Here is an 18,821-nt window from a genome sequence, read left to right as displayed (position 1 = left end):
ATGAAAAACGTCTGGTACGCCACGGTTTCCAAAACGGAGCCTCCAGCTGTTGCAAAACAACAACTCCCAGTATTGTCGGACAGCCGTTGACTGTCCAGGCATGCTGGGAGTTTTGCAACAGCTGGAGGCACCCTGTTTGGGAATCACTGGAGTAGAATACCCCTATATCCACCCCTATGCAATCCCTAATTTAGGCCTCAAATGCGCATGGCGCTCTCACTTTGGAGCCCTGTCGTATTTCAAGGCAACAGTTAAGGGTCACATATGGGGTATCGCCGTACTCGCGAGAAATTGGGCTTCAAATTTTGGGGGGTATTTTCTGCTTTTACCCTTTTTAAAAATGTAAAGTTTTTGGGAAAAGAAGCATTTTAGGTAAAATTTTTTTTATTTTTTTTACATATGCAATAGTCGTGAAACGCCTGTGGGGTATTAAGGTTCACTTAACCCCTTGTTACATTCCCCGAGGGCTCTAGTTTCCAAAATGGTATGCCATGTGGTTTTTTTTGCGGTCCTGGCACCATAGGGGCTTCCTAAATGCGGCATGCCCCCAGAGCAAAATTTGCTTTCAAAAAGCCAAATGTGACTCCTTCTCTTCTGAGACCTGTAGTGCGCCAACAGAGCACTTTTCACCCCCATATGGGGTGTTTTCTGAATCGGGAGAAATTGGGCTTCAAATTTTGGGGGGTATTTTCTGCTATTACCCTTTTTAAAAATGTAAAACTTTAGGGAAACCAAGCATTTTAGTTTTTTTTTTTTTTACATATGCAAAAGTCTTGAATCACCTGTGGGGTATTAAGGTTCACTTTACCCCTTGTTACGTTCCCCGAGGGGTCTAGTTTCCAAAATGGTATGCCATGTGGGGTTTTTTGCAGTTCTGGCACCATAGGGGCTTCCTAAAGGTGACATGCCCCCCAAAAACCATTTGACGCTCCTTCCCTTCTGAGCCCTCTACTGCGCCCGCTGAACAATTAACATAGACATATGAGGTATGTGCTTACTCGAGAGAAATTGGGTTTCAAATACAAGTAAAAATTTTCTCCTTTTTACCCCTTGCAAAAATAAAAAACTTGGGTCTACAAGAACATGCGAGTGTAAAAAATTAAGATTGTGTATTTTCTCCTTCACTTTGCTGCTATTCCTGTGAAACCCGTAAAGGGTTAAAACGCTTACTGAATGTCATTTTGAATACTTTCGGGGGTGCAGTTTTTATAATGGGGTCATTTATGGGGTATTTCTAATATTAAGACCCTTCAAATCCACTTCAAACCTGAACTGGTCCCTGAAAAAAAGCGAGTTTCAAAATTTTGTGAAAAATTGGAAAATTGCTGCGGAACTTTGAAGCCCTCTGGTGTCTTCCAAAAGTAAAAACTCATCAATTTTATGATGCAAATATAAAGTAGACATATTGTATATGTGAATAAAAAAAAAAAATATTTTGAATATCCATTTTCCTTACAAGCAGAGAGCTTCAAAGTTAGAAAAATGCAAAATTTTCAAATTTTTCATCAAATTTTGGGATTTTTCACCAAGAAAGGATGCAAGTTACCCAAAAATTTTACCACTACGTTAAAGTAGAATATGTCACGAAAAAACAGTCTCGGAATCAGATTGATAACTAAAAGCATTCCAGAGTTATTAATGTTTAAAGTGACAGTGGTCAGATTTGCAAAAAATGGCCGAGTCCTTAAGGTGAAAAAGGGCTCAGTCCTTAAGGGGTTAAAATGTATATTGTTTTTATAAAATGTTTTCTCATTTCAGTATTTTTATGTATTTATATATTATTTTTCTTTGCTCTCTCTCTCTCTCTCTCTCTCTCTCTCTCTCTCTCTCTCTCTATTAATATCTATAATGTATATATTAATGGCCTTTAGTTCAGGGGGCCTGATAATATAATTAAGACTAGAGAATGTTAGTTACATCCATAACAGAACACTATTCTACTAAGTCAAGGCATTCCTGCATTAAAGGAATGTCCAGTGTTTTGGACCTCTGTCAATTTTCAGAACTGTCCAGAGCAGGAGCAAATCCCCATAGAAAACCGCCCAGGACAGTTCCTAAAATGGACAGAGGTGGCAGCAGAGAGCACTGTGGTCAGACAGAAAGGAAATTCAAGAAGTAAAGAACTTCCTGCAGATCATACAGCAGCTGATAAGTACTGGAAGGATTAAGATTTTTAAATAGAAATAATTTACAAATCTGTTAAACTTTCTGGCACCAGTTGATTTAAAAAAAATGTTTTCCAGTGGAGTACCCCTTTAACCCCTTACCTAATAAAAGGTTGAATCACACCCCCCCCCCCCTATTCCCATTTAAAAAAAACTGTGTAAATAAAAATAAAATTAAACATATGTAATATTGCTGTGTGCAGAAATGTCCGAATTATAAAAATATATCGTTAATTAAACTGCATGGTCAATGGCGTACGTGCAAAAAAATTCCAAAGTCCAAAATAGCGTATTTTTGGTCACTTTTTACATCATGGAAAAATGAATAAAAAGCGATCAAAAAGTCTGATCAATACAAGAATACCGCTAAAAACTTCAGATCACGGTGCAAAAAATGAGCCCTCATACCACCCCATACGCAGAAAAATAAAAAAGTTATAGGGGTCAGAAAATGGCAATTTTAAACGTATACATTTTCCTGCATGTAGTTATGATTTTTTCCCAGAAGTATGACAAAATCAAACCTATATAAGTAGGGTATCATTTTAACCGTATGGACCTACAGAATAATGATAAGGTGTAATTTTTACCGACAAAATGTACTGTGTAGAAACGGTCCCCAAAATTTACAAAATGGTGTTTTTTTCTAAAATTTTGTCCCAAAATTATTTTTTTCCATTTTGTCGTAGATTTTTGGGTAAAATGACCATCATATGGATTTTTAGGATCAAAACTGAAAGAGTTATGAATTAAAATTAAGGAGGAAAAAATGAAAGTGCAAAAACAGAATAAACCCTGGTCCTTAAGGGGTTAAGTACAAATTGAGCAACAGCCATTATTGTTGTTGACCATGTCCATCGCTGTATGCCCACAGTACATCTACTGAAGGATGATGTCTGCTCACTTTCCAGATCAATATCTAGCCCTCTTTTGAACTCTTCTATTAAGTTCTACATGACCACTTCCTCCGGCAGAAATTTCCATATTCTCATTGCTTTATCTAGCCATATAGGATTCCCCCTTGTTATATATATATATATATATATATATATATATATATATATATATATATATATATATACAGTTATGGAGGCAACTAAAGTAAAATAGGAGTATTGAATGTTGTTTCTATCTGTGTACAATAATCTTTTTGTGAAAATTGTATAATATTCCAGGGTGTTGCTTTCCTGCTAAGGAAGATGGCCACTTAGGACTGGAGCTCCTGCAACTATCAAGCATCTGAAGCGACTCCGGGCACAGCAAAACAGAGGCCAAGGCTTCAATATGCAGAGGACGTAAAAGGATTGAGTGAAAACCTTTCTGCACATGCCAGTGCAGCACTCTTTACCCTCCTCTACAGCACCAGTAAATAAGCTGACATTCAAAATTATGCTAAGGGCCCTAAAAACAATCACTCTTTTTAGATATGTCTGTAATGCTCCAGTCCTTCAGTTGCACTTTCCAGGAGATGGAGTGGATAAATTGGAATCCAAAATGGGCTCCTTTGCTAATTTATACAACAAGCTAATTGATGCACATTATGAGCTTTAATCAGACTTGGACACTCTACACTTTAAGATTGCAGATCTTGAGGACAGATCCTGCTGGAATAACGTTAAATTCTGTGGTATTAGAGAAACTGTAGCAGCCTCTGAGATTAAACCCTATCTTGTGAAATAAATCCAAGCGGTCCTGCCTGACTGCCCACCCTATGAGATGACCATTGGTTGGCCTTGGCCTAAAAAATTCCACACCCTAAACATCTAGCAGAGGACGTCGCTACCACTAGAGATGAGTGAATTTTTGAAAAAATTGATTCGGTTGATTCTCTAAATTTTTGGAGAAAAAAAAATTGATTTGATCCAAATAAATTCACGGCAAATCAATATAATAAAGTATGTGTGTGTTTTTAACTTTTTTTTTTACTTTTTTCCAAACATTTTTTTAAGTAGTACTACTACTCCCAGCATGGAACAGACTGCTCCATGATGGGAGTAGTAGTACCTGAACCAATATACAGATCGCCCGGAGTCTGACACCCGTTGTGATCCTCCAATATAAAGGAATAGACGCGGGCATCCGGCAGCATTTCTGCGCGATCCTGCACTATTTTCTGTGATGTGAAGTTCTTCACATCACAGATTCATATTTCCCGCAGAGAGCTGTGATTGGCCAGATTGTTCTCGCCAATCACAGCTCTCTGTGGGAAATATGAATAATAGGTATATCTATCTATCTATATATATATATATATACAGCAGTGCAGGGGACCAGAGAAGAGTGGCCGTGCCCCGCATCTATACATTATATAGGACAATTGCAGTGGGTGTCAGAAGTGACACCCATGATGATCTTTCCTTTACTGCAGGTAATACTGCTCCCAACATGGAGCACACTCAGCTCCATGCTGTGACCTGTTGTATCTGGATTAATAGACAGATCGCAGTGAGTGTCACTTCCAACACCTGTTGCGATCTGTCTATTAATGCAGGTACTACAGCTCCCAGCATGGAGCTGACTGTTCTCGATGTTGGGAGCAGAAGTACCTGCAGTTAAAGTGCAACTGTCACGGATTGTAACCCCATAAACTAGCCCCAGGATGACAAAGTTGTTAGAAATTAAAATTTAAGCATACCTTTTGCTGTTTTCTAGCAGCTTTAATCGGGCCAAAAAATGCCTTATGAAAGTCAGCAACAGTCTTATATCCCCTGTATGTTAGCGCTGGGACCACTGTGTGATTGACACACAGGTCCCAGCGCATAGGCCCCTTATTATTATATGTGGGTGGCGAGATTTCTTATGTAAAAGAATAAACAGTGCCTGTACTCCTGTGCACAGCGGTGATGCGATGCGGACGGCTAGCACTCACAGCAAGTGCTCGCTCCCCATGGGCTGCATAATGCAGTAGCGGAATGAGCTGGCCAGATGCATTGCATCACCGCTGTGCACTGTAGGAAGACAGGAGAATGGGCGGCCGTCTCATTCAGCTACTGCAGTATGCTGCACCACGGGCCTTAGGGACCAAATGCTTGCTGTGGCCACCCGCATCGCATCACTGCTGGGCACAGGAAAATGGGCACTGTTTATGCACCACCACACATAAGAAGAATAAGGGGCCTGTGTGCTGGGACCTGTGTGTCAATCACACAGCGATCCCAGCGCTGACATACAGGGGATATCCGACTGTTGCTGACTTTAATAAAAAAAAATTTTTTTAACCTGATTAAAGCAGCTAGAAAGCAGCAAAAGGTATGCTTGAACTGTAATTTTAACAACTCATCCTGGGGCTAGTTTATGGGGGTTAAAATCTGTGACAGTTGCGCTTTAAATGCAGGTACTATTGCTCCCAACATGGAGCACATTCAGCTCCATGCTGGGAGCTGTAGTACCTGCATTAACAGACAGATCACGACAGGTGTCAGAAGTGACAATCACTGTGATCTGTCAATAATGCAGGTACTACAGCTCCCAGCATGGAACTGAGTGTGCTCCATGTTGGAAGCAGCAGTACCTGCATTTAAGGAAAGATCACAGCTGTTGTCACTCCTGACACCCACTGTGATCGTCCTGTATAATGGATAGATGGAGGACACGACCACTATTCTCTTGTCCCCTGCACTGCTGTATATATATATATATATATATATATATATATATATATATATATATATTGGCCGTAAATGTTGCCACCCCTGACATTTTTCAAGAAAATTAAGTATTTCTCACAGATAAGGATTACACATGTTTTGCTATACACATGTTTATTCCTTTTGTGCGTATTGGAACTAAACCAAAAAAGGGAGGAAAAAAGGCAAATTGGACATAATGTCACACTAAACTACAAAAATGGGTTGGACAAAAATATTGGCACGCTTAACCCCTTAAGGACCTAGGGCATATGGATACGCCCTGGCTTTCTGGTACTTAAGGACCCAGGACGTATCCATACGCCCGTGGGAATTTCGGTCCCTGCCGCGCGCCGGGAGGGGACCGGACCGGGATGCCTGCTGATATCGTTCAGCAGGCATCCCGTGCAAATGCCGAGGGGGGTCATCAGACCCCACCCCCCCCCCCCCCGTGTCGGCGATCGCGGCAGATCGTTAGTGAATTCACACAAACGATCTGCCGGGATTCGGGTCATACGGGTCACGTGTGACCCGATGACCCAGAGATACAAGGTGATCGGGGGTGTACAATACACCCCCTATCACCCACTGAATCTATGGGGAGATGGCGATTTCGTCACCCCCCCAGGAGCGCTGCTATTGGCTGGCCAATCGTCCAACCAATAGCAGCCGGCAGGGAGGGGTTAACTGCATCTTTTTGCAGCTCTTCCCCCTTAACTGAGTTCAGTCAGCGGGCAAAGCTGCTCGGAGGTGCTGCTCTGTGCGGTAAAAAAGTGAGTGAGTGAGTGTAAAAAAGTTTTAAAAAAGTAAAAAATAAAAAATACCCCCCTGACCCCCTAATAGGTCCCCAAGGGTCCACCACAAATTTTCCAGTGTGACCCGGGCCCTATTAGGGGTTCAGGGCACTGCATTTGCCCCCCATTTTTATTTGTCCGCATTTTTTTCCCTCCCTTATATAACGGTGTGTGATTTCTAATCACACACCGTTATATCTTATAGTTACACCCAGCACTCACTACATGAACGAGCGACAATGCCGCTCGTATTAGGAGTCCGACCCCCCAGTCGATTTTACCAGAGCCCCCTTCCGGTGAACCTGTCTGGAGACCCCCAGAGGGTTATCAGCCACGGGTTCCGGAGTTTGTTGGCGGGTTCACTGAATTTGACTTTTTCAGTTATTTTTTCAGTGACAGCCTGGTCAATCTAATGGTGGAGCAGACGAATCTGTACGCCAGGCAGTTCATCGCCCACCACCTTGATTCTTTCATGGCCAGGTCCAATGAATGGTACGCCGTCAGTGCAGCCGGAATGAGGACATTTTGGGGCCTCGTGCTGCACATGGGCCTGGTCAAAAAGCCAAGTGTCAGGCAGTACTGGAGCGGGGACGTCCTATACCAGACCCCGCTGTTCAGTATGGCCATGGCACGGAAGCGGTTCGAGGCCATTCGGAAATGCCTTCATTATGCAAATAATGAGGCATGTCCACCCCGATGTGATCCCGCCTATGACCGGCTTTACAAAGAGAGGCCGGTCATCGATCACTTTAGGGCCAAATTTTTTGGAGGCCTACGTACCGCTTAGGTAGCTCTCTGTAGATGAGTCTCTCATCAGTTTTAAGGGGAGACTCATATTCCACCAGTATATTCCCTCGAAGCGGGCGCGGTATGGTGTGAAGCTTTATAAACTTTGTGAGACTACCTCCAGGTACACTTACAAGTTTACTGTGTATCAGGGACGGGATTCCCGTATTGAACCCCCAGATTGTTCCCCCACTCTGGGTGTTAGCGGTAGAGATGAGCGAACTTACAGTAAATTCGATTCGTCACGAACTTCCCGGCTCGGCAGTTGATGACTTTTCCTGCATAAATTAGTTCAGCTTTCAGGTGCTCCGGTGGGCTGGAAAAGGTGGATACAGTCCTAGGAGACTCTTTCCTAGGACTGTATCCACCTTTTCCAGCCCACCGGAGCACCTGAAGGCTGAACTAATTTACGCAGGATAAGTCATCAACTGCCGAGCCGATAAGTTCTTGACGAATCGAATTTACTGTAAGTTCGCTCATCTCTAGTTAGCGGGAAAATCGTTTGGGACCTTACGTACCCATTGCTGGATAAGGGTTACCACATGTACGTGGACAACTTTTATACCAGCATCCCTCTCTTCACATCCCTTGCCGCCAGATCCACGTCCGCTTGTGGGACCGTGCGGAAAAATCAGAGAGTCCTCCCTCTAAATTTTCTGCAGACACCTATGCCCAAGGGTGAGTCCCGTGCCCTTGCCCATGAAAACCTGTTGCTGGTCAGGTGTAAGGATAAGAGGGATGTCCTTATGCTGACCACAATTCATGGCAACGGTAGCTCACCTGTCCCTGTGCGAGGTACCACAACAACGGTCCTCAAGCCCGATTGTATTCTGGACTACAATCAATATATGGGGGGAGTTGATCTTTCTGATCAAATCCTGAAGCCATATAACGTCATGCAGAAAACACGTGTATGGTACAAGAAAGTTGCAGTCTACTTGGTACAGGTTGCCATGTACAACTCTTTTGTACTGTACCAGAATGCTGGCAGCACAGGGAAATTCCTCCAGTTCCAAGAAGAAGTCCTAAAGGCCCTGATCTTTGCTGACCGGGAAAGAGCAGGCCGGAGTTCAGAAGGAACTGAAGTAATAGGTGCCAGGATCGTCCCAGGCCAACACTTTCCAGGTGAGATCCCCCACACTGGAAAGAAGGGACGAACCCAGAAAAAATGCAGAGTGTGTCACAGGAGGGGGATACGGAAGGATACCACCTATCAATGTGACACTTGCCCCGATCATCCGGGCCTCTGCATTAAAAACTGCTTCAGGGAGTATCACACTTCCATGCGGTACTAAATTTTCCCTTTTCATTTTAATTTTCCATAATTTGACCCCAATGTACAAAGTCCAGAGTACATTCCAAATTTTAACCCCATAAAACCACTAAATTGCCCCAAAAAAAATTTCAGCAAAAAAATAAATAAACTGATAAGACCTCTGGGGGTATTTTTTCAAAAAAACTGGTCATAGGTCACTGAGTCTTCAGGAAATCCTCAGATTTCATGAAGCCTTGTGTCCAAACCATCGTCGAGGGTAAAACTATAAGGGGGCAAAAACCAACCAAAGTAGGAGAAGTGATATATTGAATAGTTATAAAGCCAGTTTTGAAAGCATGAGAAATTTGAATGAATGGGTTTGGAATGTAACAGGAAAACAAGAAGACCGCCAGTGGCCCAACTTCCTAGTGAAATGACCAGGAACGTTATGTTGGAAGCGGCTGAGGTGGCACCGATACTAAATGAATGGCCGAGAAGGATGATGCCCAGACTGAAGGAAGAAGGATTAATGCCCAGACTCAAGACTATTGACCGAATGTGAGTTATAAACTGGGAAGAGGTTAAAGCATGAACTTCAAAGGAAGTAGAGGACTGGTGTCTGAAGTGTCGCTTAGAGAATAGAAACAAGAATAAATAATGGAATGATCCTGGTTCCAGACATCTGACCTTTTTACAATTCCTTATATCTGGCAGAAACCTGGTGAATTTGCCAGTGTGGAAGAAGCCGCAGAAGCTGAGATACCTAGCCGCCTTGATTGCACGACTAGGTAGATGGCCAAAAGATGCTGTGTCTAGGGTGGCAGAGAAATTTCTTGAACAATTGCCAGAGACGGTTGTCTATTAGGTGAGTTAACTAGATCGCACTTTGTATTCCCCTGAAAAGCACTCTCAAGGATTCCTTTCAATCTGTTCCTAGTAGTATTCATAATAGTATTGCGTGAAAGAGACTAATTGATGAAATATTTCGCATTTTTTTAGTAGGCTATGTACAATATGAAAGTTATGCATGTGTACAGTAACAAACTGTGCAGTAAAAGACACATATGTACAGTAAATGTACATACAGGAAGACTACGTATGAACCAAAAAAAAGTTAAAAACATATGTAGAGAGTGAAGCTACCAGCATATGTACCGTTTGAATGCTATCAGTGTATGTGCAGTATAAAAATGATACGCCCGTATGTGCAGCATAAATGCTACAAGTATACGTACAGTATAAAAGCTGCAAGGGTATGAGCAGTATAAATTCTACGAGCGTATGTACGCTATGATTATATAAATAGTATGAATGCTATGAGCGAATGTAAAGAATACATTTTACAAGCGTATGTATCATATAATTTATGAACGTATGTACAGTACCAATACTATGAGCGTATGAACAATATAATGCTATGAGCGTATAGGCAATATAATGCTACGGGCGTATGAACAGTATAAATTCTATGAGCATGTGGACACTTTAAATGCTATGAGCATATGGACAATGTAAATGCTATGATCGTGTGAACAAAATAAATGTATGAGCGAATGTACCGCATAAATGCTATGAGCGCATGTATAGTATGAATGTTATGAACATACGAACAGTATGAAAGCTATGAGCGTTTGTACGGTATGAATGCTATGAGCGTGTGGACACTATAAATGCTATGAGCATATGTACGGTATAAATGATATGAGCATGAGAATGATATAAATGCTACGAGCGTATGTACAGTATGAATGCCGTGAGCATATGAACAGTATAAATGCTACGAGCTAATGTACAGCAAGTAATAAGCGTATGTACAGTATAAATGCTATGAGCGCATGTACAGTATAATGCTACGAGCGTATAAACAATATAATGCTACGGGCGTATGAACAGTATAAATGCTATGAGCATATGGACAACATAAATGCTATGATCTTGTGAACAATATAAATCTATATGTGAATGTACCATATAAATGCTATGCGTGTATGTACAGTATAAATGCTACGAGCTTATGAATAATATATATGCTATGAGTAGAGATGAGCGAACTTACAGTAAATTCGATTCATCACAAACTTCTCGGCTCGGCGGTCGCTGACTTTTTCTGCATTAATTAGTTCAGCTTTCAGGTGCTCTGGTGGGCTGGAAAAGGTGGATACAGTCCTAAGAAAAGGCTCTCCTAGGACTTTATCCGCCTTTTCCAGCCCACCGGGGCACCTGAAAGCTGAATTAATTTATGCAGGAAAAGTCAGTGACCGCCGAGCAGAGAAGTTCGCTACGAATCAAATTTACTGTAAGTTCGCTCATCTCTAGCTATGAGCACAGGACAATATAAATGCTATGATCGTGTGAATATAAATCTATGAGCCATATAAATGCTGTACCATATAAATGCTAGGGGCGTATGTACAGTAAGAATGCTGTGAGCATATGTACCATATAAATATTATGAATGAATGTAAAGTAGGAATCGCATGAGTGTATGTAAGGTATGCATGCTATGAGCATATGTATAGTGTGGAAGCTGTGGGTGTATGTACAGTATGAATTTTATGGGCATTTGAATGATATACATGCTACAAGCGTACATACAGTTTGAATGCTGTTAGCATATGAACAGTATAAATGCTACAAGCTAATGTACAGCATAATGTAATAAGCAAATGTACATAATTAATGCTATGAGCGTATGTGCAGTATAAACGCTATGAGCATGTGAACAATATAAATGCTATGATCGTGTGAACAATATAAATCTATCAGCGAATGTACATTATAAATCTATGAGCGTATGTGCAGTATAACTGCTATGAGCCTATGTACAGCATAAATGCTACAAGCGTATAAGCAGGATAAAGCTATGAAAATATAAACAAAACAATGCTACAAGTGTATGGGCGTATGTACAGTATGAAGGATTTGAGCGTATGTAAGGAATGCATGCTATGAGCATATAGACAGTGTGGAAGCTGTGGGCGTATGTACAGTATAAATGTTATGGGCATTTGAACGATATACACGCTACGAGCGTATGTACAGTATGAATGTTGTGAACATATGAACAGTATAAATGCTACAAGCTAATGTACAGCATAATGCAATAAGCGAATGTACAGTATAAATGCAATGAGTGTATTAATAATATAATGCTACGGGCTATGAACAGTATTAGTGCTATGAGCATATGAACAATATAAATGCTATGATCGTGTGAACAATATAAATCTATAAGCGTATGTACAGTATAAATCTATGAGCGTATGTACAGCATAAATGCTACGAGCGTATATATAGTATAAAGCTATGAGTGTATAAACAAATAATGCTACAAGCGTATGAACAGTATGAATTCTCCGAGCATATGGACAATATAAATGCTATGATCGTGTGAACATTATAAAACTATGAGCAAATGTACTGTATAAATGCTATGGGCACATGTACAGTATGAATGCTTTGAACATATGTACCGTATAAATATTATGAACGAATGTACAGAATGACTGCCATGAGCGTATGTAAGCTATGCATGCTATGAGCATATCTACAGTGTGGAAGCTATGGGCGTATGTACAGTTTAAATGTTATGGGCATTTGAACGATATACATGCTACGAGCGCATGTACAGTATAAATGCTATGAGCGTTTATACAGTGTAAATGCTACGAGTACAGCACAAATTCTACGCGCGCATGCATCATACGCGCTACTATATGCAATACCTGAAGAATAACGGAAGAATAGATGGAAAGCAATTGAATGTTGAATACGAAGAACCGTATGAACCTGAAAGAAAAGTTGTGCTAAACAAGACTCGTAACGGTACTAGCGCCAGTGTGTTATACAAAACTAGAAAGGGACTCCTCGGTAGAACGGGCAGCGACGATTCTACCCAGATCTAACCAACCATGAACTTTGCTACTTGAGGTTACAGATGAGACGTACAAGAGCCCGACCTTGAAGGTGGCCACTAACCCCTGAGTGACATGCACAGCCTGAAACAAACATAACAAGTAAACTAATAGATCGAAGATAGGCGCACAACTGACTTGTGGAGAGGGTAAGAATAGAAAAAGACCCAACACCCTGAAATGTTAAGTACATGGATGGGCATGTCAGGAGAGAATACATGAAAACTAATGATGGTCCAAAATGAATGACCGTTCGTGAGAACTTAACATGCAACACCAAAGACATCCTAACATTGATCGTTAACCAATATCAAGGGCCCGAATCCGTGATGGCCAGGGATCGAGGGTGTACAAACCCAACCACAAAGAAAAACTTAAAGCACTACTTACTGAACTAAACCCCAACAGAAAGTAAAAAACGACCAGGAATTGATGCTTGATCTAAGCACTACTTACCAAAAAAAGCTTGACGGAACGTAAAAATGACAACAAGGGATTGATGCTTGACTAAATGAGCTGAATAGGCTAACACTGAGAGCTACTATGAAATATCACTGTAAGTGAACGTAACTGAATGCCGAACACAAAAGAAGGCCCGACCCCGTGGTGGCCAAAAACCGAGGGTGAACATACATCAACGGTGAAGAAAATCAAGCACTACTACTGAAATAAACTGAACAAAACGTGAATGACTAGGGATTAATGCTTGATTAAATGAGCTGAATAAGCTAATGCTGAGCCTACGATGAAATATTAATGTAAATGAAAGAAAAAGAAAGTCAAACACTAAAGAGGGCCCGACCTTGTGGTGGCCAATAAGAAAGTGTGAACAGACACCAACCATGAAGCAAGCTCAAAGCACAACTTACTGAAATGAACTCCACGGAACTTGAATGAAGATGAAGGATTAGTGCTTGAATGAACGAATCGAATGGCTAAGGCTGAGACCAAGCTAGACCCAACAGAATTAATGAAGACAAGAGATGAATGTATCTTGTAGGCTTGAACTGAGCCTACAACAGAATAAAAACTTATAGATATTAGTGTTGCTCGCGAATATTCGCAATTCGAATATTATTCGCGAATATCGCATATTCGCGAATTCGCGAATTTCGCGAATATAGCGCTATATATTCGTAATTACGAATATTCGTTTTTTTTTTCTTCACAATACACATCACAGTGATCATCCCTCTCTGCTTCCAGCTTGTGTGGTGTAAAGAAGGCTGTAATACTAATGTGTGAGACTGGCGTGCGAAAATTCGCATATGCGAAAATTCGCATATGTTAATTTTCGCATATGCGAATTTACGCGCGTGTTACTTTTGTACATGCCAATATTCACTTATGTTAATTTTCGCATACGCGAATATTCGCATATGCGAAAATAAAACAAGACTATAACGAATATGCGAATATTCGCGAATATATGACGAATATTCGTCCATATATTCGCGAATATTCGCGAATTCGAATATGGCCTATGCCGCTCAACACTAATAGATATGGAAAAAAAAAAAAAAACAACTGACATGAATAAGGAAGCATTTTTAGACAACAGAAAATATAAGAATTTAAAGAGGAAATGAACGGAATCTTCAATGAGGATGGATGAATGTGCAAGCATAACAGTAACTAAAGCTGCAGCTTGAACATTAAGTGACTGAAGAAGTACAGGGAACAGATTTAGGAAAACCCATAAGAACCTATGCAAGTAATATAGTGAAAGCGGAAAAATGTAAAGCGGACGTTGAATGCCACAGTGCAGAAACCTGACCAGATGATACATAGAGCACAGTACAATCTGCAGGCACCATGCAAGAGTAGAAGGAGCTGAGCAGACAATACTGTATATACAATACAGTACGATCTGTAGGTATTGTGCTATGGAGCAGAGGGAGCTGAGCAGATGATATACATAATACAGCCCAATCTCCAGGCATTATGTTATGGAGCATGAGGAGCTAAACATGTGATGGGAACAGTACAGTACAAATTGCAGGTATCATGTCATAGAGCAGGAGGAGCTGAGCAAATGATATATAAAATACAGTCCCATCCGCAGGTATCATGTTATAGAGCAGGAGGAGCTAAACATGTGATGGGAACAGTACAGTACAAATTGCAGGTATCGTGTTATAGAGCAGGATGAGCTGAGCAGATGATATATACAACACAGTACCATCTGCATGTATCATGTTATAGAGCAGGAGGAGCTAGGCAGATGATATATAGAATATAGTACAATTTGCAAGCCTCATGGCATGGATCAGGATGGGCTGAGCAGATGATATATACAATACAGTACAATTTGCAGGTATCATGTTATAGAGCAGGATGGGCTAAGCAGATGATATATACAACACAGTACAATCTGTAGGCAACATACCAGGCAGGAGGAGCTGAACAGATGGAAAATACAATATAGTACAATCTGCAGGCATCATGGTATGGGACAGGAGAAGCTCAGCAGATGACATGTACCCTGGGCAGATAATCCGATTCAATTCACTCATCTCCACGTTTTTAGTCCCTGACAAGTTTTGGTCCCTCCAATTCTAAATAGATTTGTCTGTGGCTTCTCTGAAACAGCGTTGACTTCTGGCTCCATTCAAATCAGTGCTTGGTTAAAAGAAAATCCTCTACTGCTGGGGCTTCTCTGTCAAGGTTTTTGTCATGCATGACAATGTGACACACACAGTGACAGCAGTTGAGGAGAGGATATGGCTTCTTTAGTAATGGAATCTTCTGGAGGACTCTTCTAAGACTCTCCAGCATATATCAAATCTGATTAGCAGATAGTGGTCACCCGAAATCTGGTGCTTCCAGTGTTGTCCCTAGCTACAAGCAGCCTATAATACCCCATGATAGCTTGTTCATTGGCCATTGTTAGCAGATTTTATTTTTGTTACTGTGTTGAGTTCTCAATTTCAGTTGTGTTCTTGGTAGAGTGCTCATCCTGTATTATGTAGCCTTTTTTTTTTTTTTTGGGGGGGGGGGTCAGGAACTTTCCAAAAGTTCTCCCTTCACGGGAGTTGCAACAGGATTTGTGTCCGAAAATAGTGAAGAATAAATAGATTTTGCAAAGAGAGTAAAACTATCCCCAAAATGATATAATAAATAGTAAAAAAATTAAAAATGAAAGTATTGGCCCTTTAAAAAGTGATGAGGGAGAAATTATAGACGGGGATCAGGTAAAAGGTGAATATATTAAACACATTCTTCTCCACTATATTTACAGAGGGAAATTAAATGTCAGCTAAAATACAGCAAGATAAGGTAAACTCCCCTGTACAGGCCACCTGTCTAACCCCGGAAGAAGTACAGTGCTGCCTAAAAAAAATCAAAATAGACAAATCACCAGATGGTACACTTGGCATTCACCCCCGTGTTCTAATTAGTGACAGACTAATTTTTCTTATATTCAAGGACTCTATAGTGACAGGGTCTGTTCCCCAGGACTAGCACACATCAAATGTGGTGCCAATATTCAAAAAGGGGCCAAAAAGTGACCCCCGAAATGACGTGTGTTAGTTTAACCTTTGTTGTATGTAACTTGTTTTAGGGTTTTCTAAGAGATGCTTTTTTGGAATATCTTTATGAAAATAAGGATACAACGCTATCATCAGCAAGGGTTTATGAGAAATTGGTCCTGTCAAACTTACCTGATCAGCTTTTATGAGGAGGTGAGCTCAAAACTGGACAAGGGGGAATCACTGGATGTCGTATATCTTGATTTTTCCAAAGCATTTGATATGGTGCCACATAAATGGTTGGTGCATAAAATGAAAATGCTTGAGCTGGGGAGAATGTGTGCAAGTGTGTAAGTAACTGGCTCAGTAATAAGAAACAGAGGGTGGTTATTAATAGTACATATTTTGATTGAGTGACTGTTACTAGTGGGGTAACACAGGGGTCAGTTTTGGTTCCTGTTCTTTTTAATATATTTATTAATGACCTTGTAGATGGATTGTATAGTAAAGTAGCAATCTTTGTAGATGATACTAAGCTCTGTAAAGTGGTTAACACAATAGAGGACAGTGCACAGTTACAAAGATTTCTGGATTGGGCTGAGAAGTAACAGATGAGGTTCTACACAGATAAATGTACATGGGGAGAAAAAAATCCAGGCTGGGACTATGTATTAAATAGTAAAACACTGAGAACTACTGACAAGAATAAGGACTCAAACTTTTAGTTTATAGTAAATATAACTGTAGCGACCAGTGTCCGACAGCTGCTGCTAAGGCAAATAAAATCATGAGCATAGATGCTCACAACAAAAAAAAAAATTCTACCACTGTACAAATCCCTAGTCAGGCCACACATGGAATACTGTGTACAGTACTGGGCATCAGTGTACAAGAAAGATATAGTGGAGCTGGAGAGGGTTCAAAGACGGGCAACTAGGGTAACAAGAGGTTTGGGAGAACCACACTACCCAGAAAGATTATCAGAATTAAGATTATTAAGCCTAGAAAAAAGACGGTTTAGGGACAACCTAATAATTATATATAAGTAAACAAGGAGGCATTACAGAGATTCTTTCCTCTGTAATGCCTGCTGCTACCTGTACTGGTGCAGGTATTGACACCAACATAGCAGGGGTGCTCTGTCCACTACCCTGTTCAACAATTTATTTACCAGACATTTTGTTTTTGCTTTAGTTTACAAAAGCTTTGGAGGTTATTTTTATGTTTTTGGGGTGTTTTGTCATTGACTTACTAGACAAGGACGGAGCCCATTTTCACCTCTAGGACGAAGCCCTTTTTGGCAAATCTGACCACTGTCAATTTAAACATTAATAATTCTAAAAAGGCTTTTAGTTATCATTCTGATTCTGAGATTGTTTTTTCGTGACATATTCTACTTTAACATAGTGGTAAATTTTTGTGGTAACTTGTATCCTTTCATGGTGAAAAATCCCAAAATTTGATGAAAAAATAAAAAATTTTACATTTTTCTAACTTTGAAGCTCTCTGCTTGTAAGCAAAATGGATATTCCAAATATTTTTTTTGGGATTCACATATACAATATGTCTACTTTATGATTGCATCATAAAATTGACAAGTTTTTACTTTTGGAAGACGCCAGAGGGCTTCAAAGTTCAGCAGCAATTTTCCAATTTTTCACAAAATTTTCAAACTCGCAATTTTTCAGGGACCAGTTCAGGTTTGAAGTGGATTTGAAGGGTCTTCATATTAGAAATACCCCATAAATGACCCCATTATAAAAACTGCACCCCCCAAAGTATTCAAAATGACATTCAGTAAATGTTTTAACCCTTTAGGTGTTTCACAGGAAAAGCAGCAAAGTGAAGGAGAAAATTCAAAATCTTCATTTTTTTACATTCGCATGTTCTTGTAGACCCATTTTTTTTAGTTTTTACAAGGGGTAAAAGGAGAAAATGTATACTGATATTTGTAGCCCAATTTCTCTTGAGTAAGGACATACCTCATATGTCTACGTAAAGTGTTCGGCGGGCGCAGTAGAGGGCTCAGAAGCGAAGGAGCGACAAGGGGATTTTAGAGAGTACGTTTTTCTGAAATGGTCTTTGGGGGGCATGTCGCATTTAGGAAGCCCCTATGGTGCCAGAACAGCAAAAAAAAAAAAAAACACATGGCATACCATTTTGGAAACTAGACCCCTTGAGGAACATAACAAGGAATAAAGTGAGCCTTAATACCCCACAGGTGTTTCACGACTTTTGCATATGTAAAAAAAAAAAAAAAAATTCACTAAAATGTTGGTTTTCCCCCAAATTTCACATTTTTTAAAGGGTTAATAGCAGAAAAGACGCACCAAAATTTGTAACCCCATCTCTTCTGAGTATGGAGGTACCCCATAAGTGGATCTGAAGTGCACTGCGGACGAACTACAATGCTCAGAAGAGAAGGAGCCATATTTGGCTTTTTGAGAGCAAATTTTGCTCGGGGGGCATGTTGCATTTAGGAAGCCCCTATGGTGCCAGGACAGCAAAAAATACCCACATGGCATACCATTTTGTAAAATAGACCTCTTGAGGAACGTAACAAGGGATAAAGTGAGCCTTAATACCCCACAGGTGTTTCACGACTTTTGCATATGTAAAAAAAATAATAATAATAATTTCACTAAAATGTGGGTTTCCCCCCAAATTTCACATTTTTGCAAGGGTCAATAGCAGAAAAGACCCCCCAAAATTTGTAACCCCATCTCTTCTGAGTATGGAGGTACCCCATAAGTGGATGTGAAGTGCACTGCGGGCGAACTACAATGCTCAGAAGAGAAGGCATCATAT

This window comes from Hyla sarda, chromosome 5, assembly GCF_029499605.1.
Source record: "Hyla sarda isolate aHylSar1 chromosome 5, aHylSar1.hap1, whole genome shotgun sequence".
NCBI classification, from domain to species: Eukaryota; Metazoa; Chordata; class Amphibia; order Anura; family Hylidae; genus Hyla; species Hyla sarda.
The sequence above is the reverse complement of the archived record's forward strand: the minus strand, read 5'-3'. Positions refer to the sequence as shown.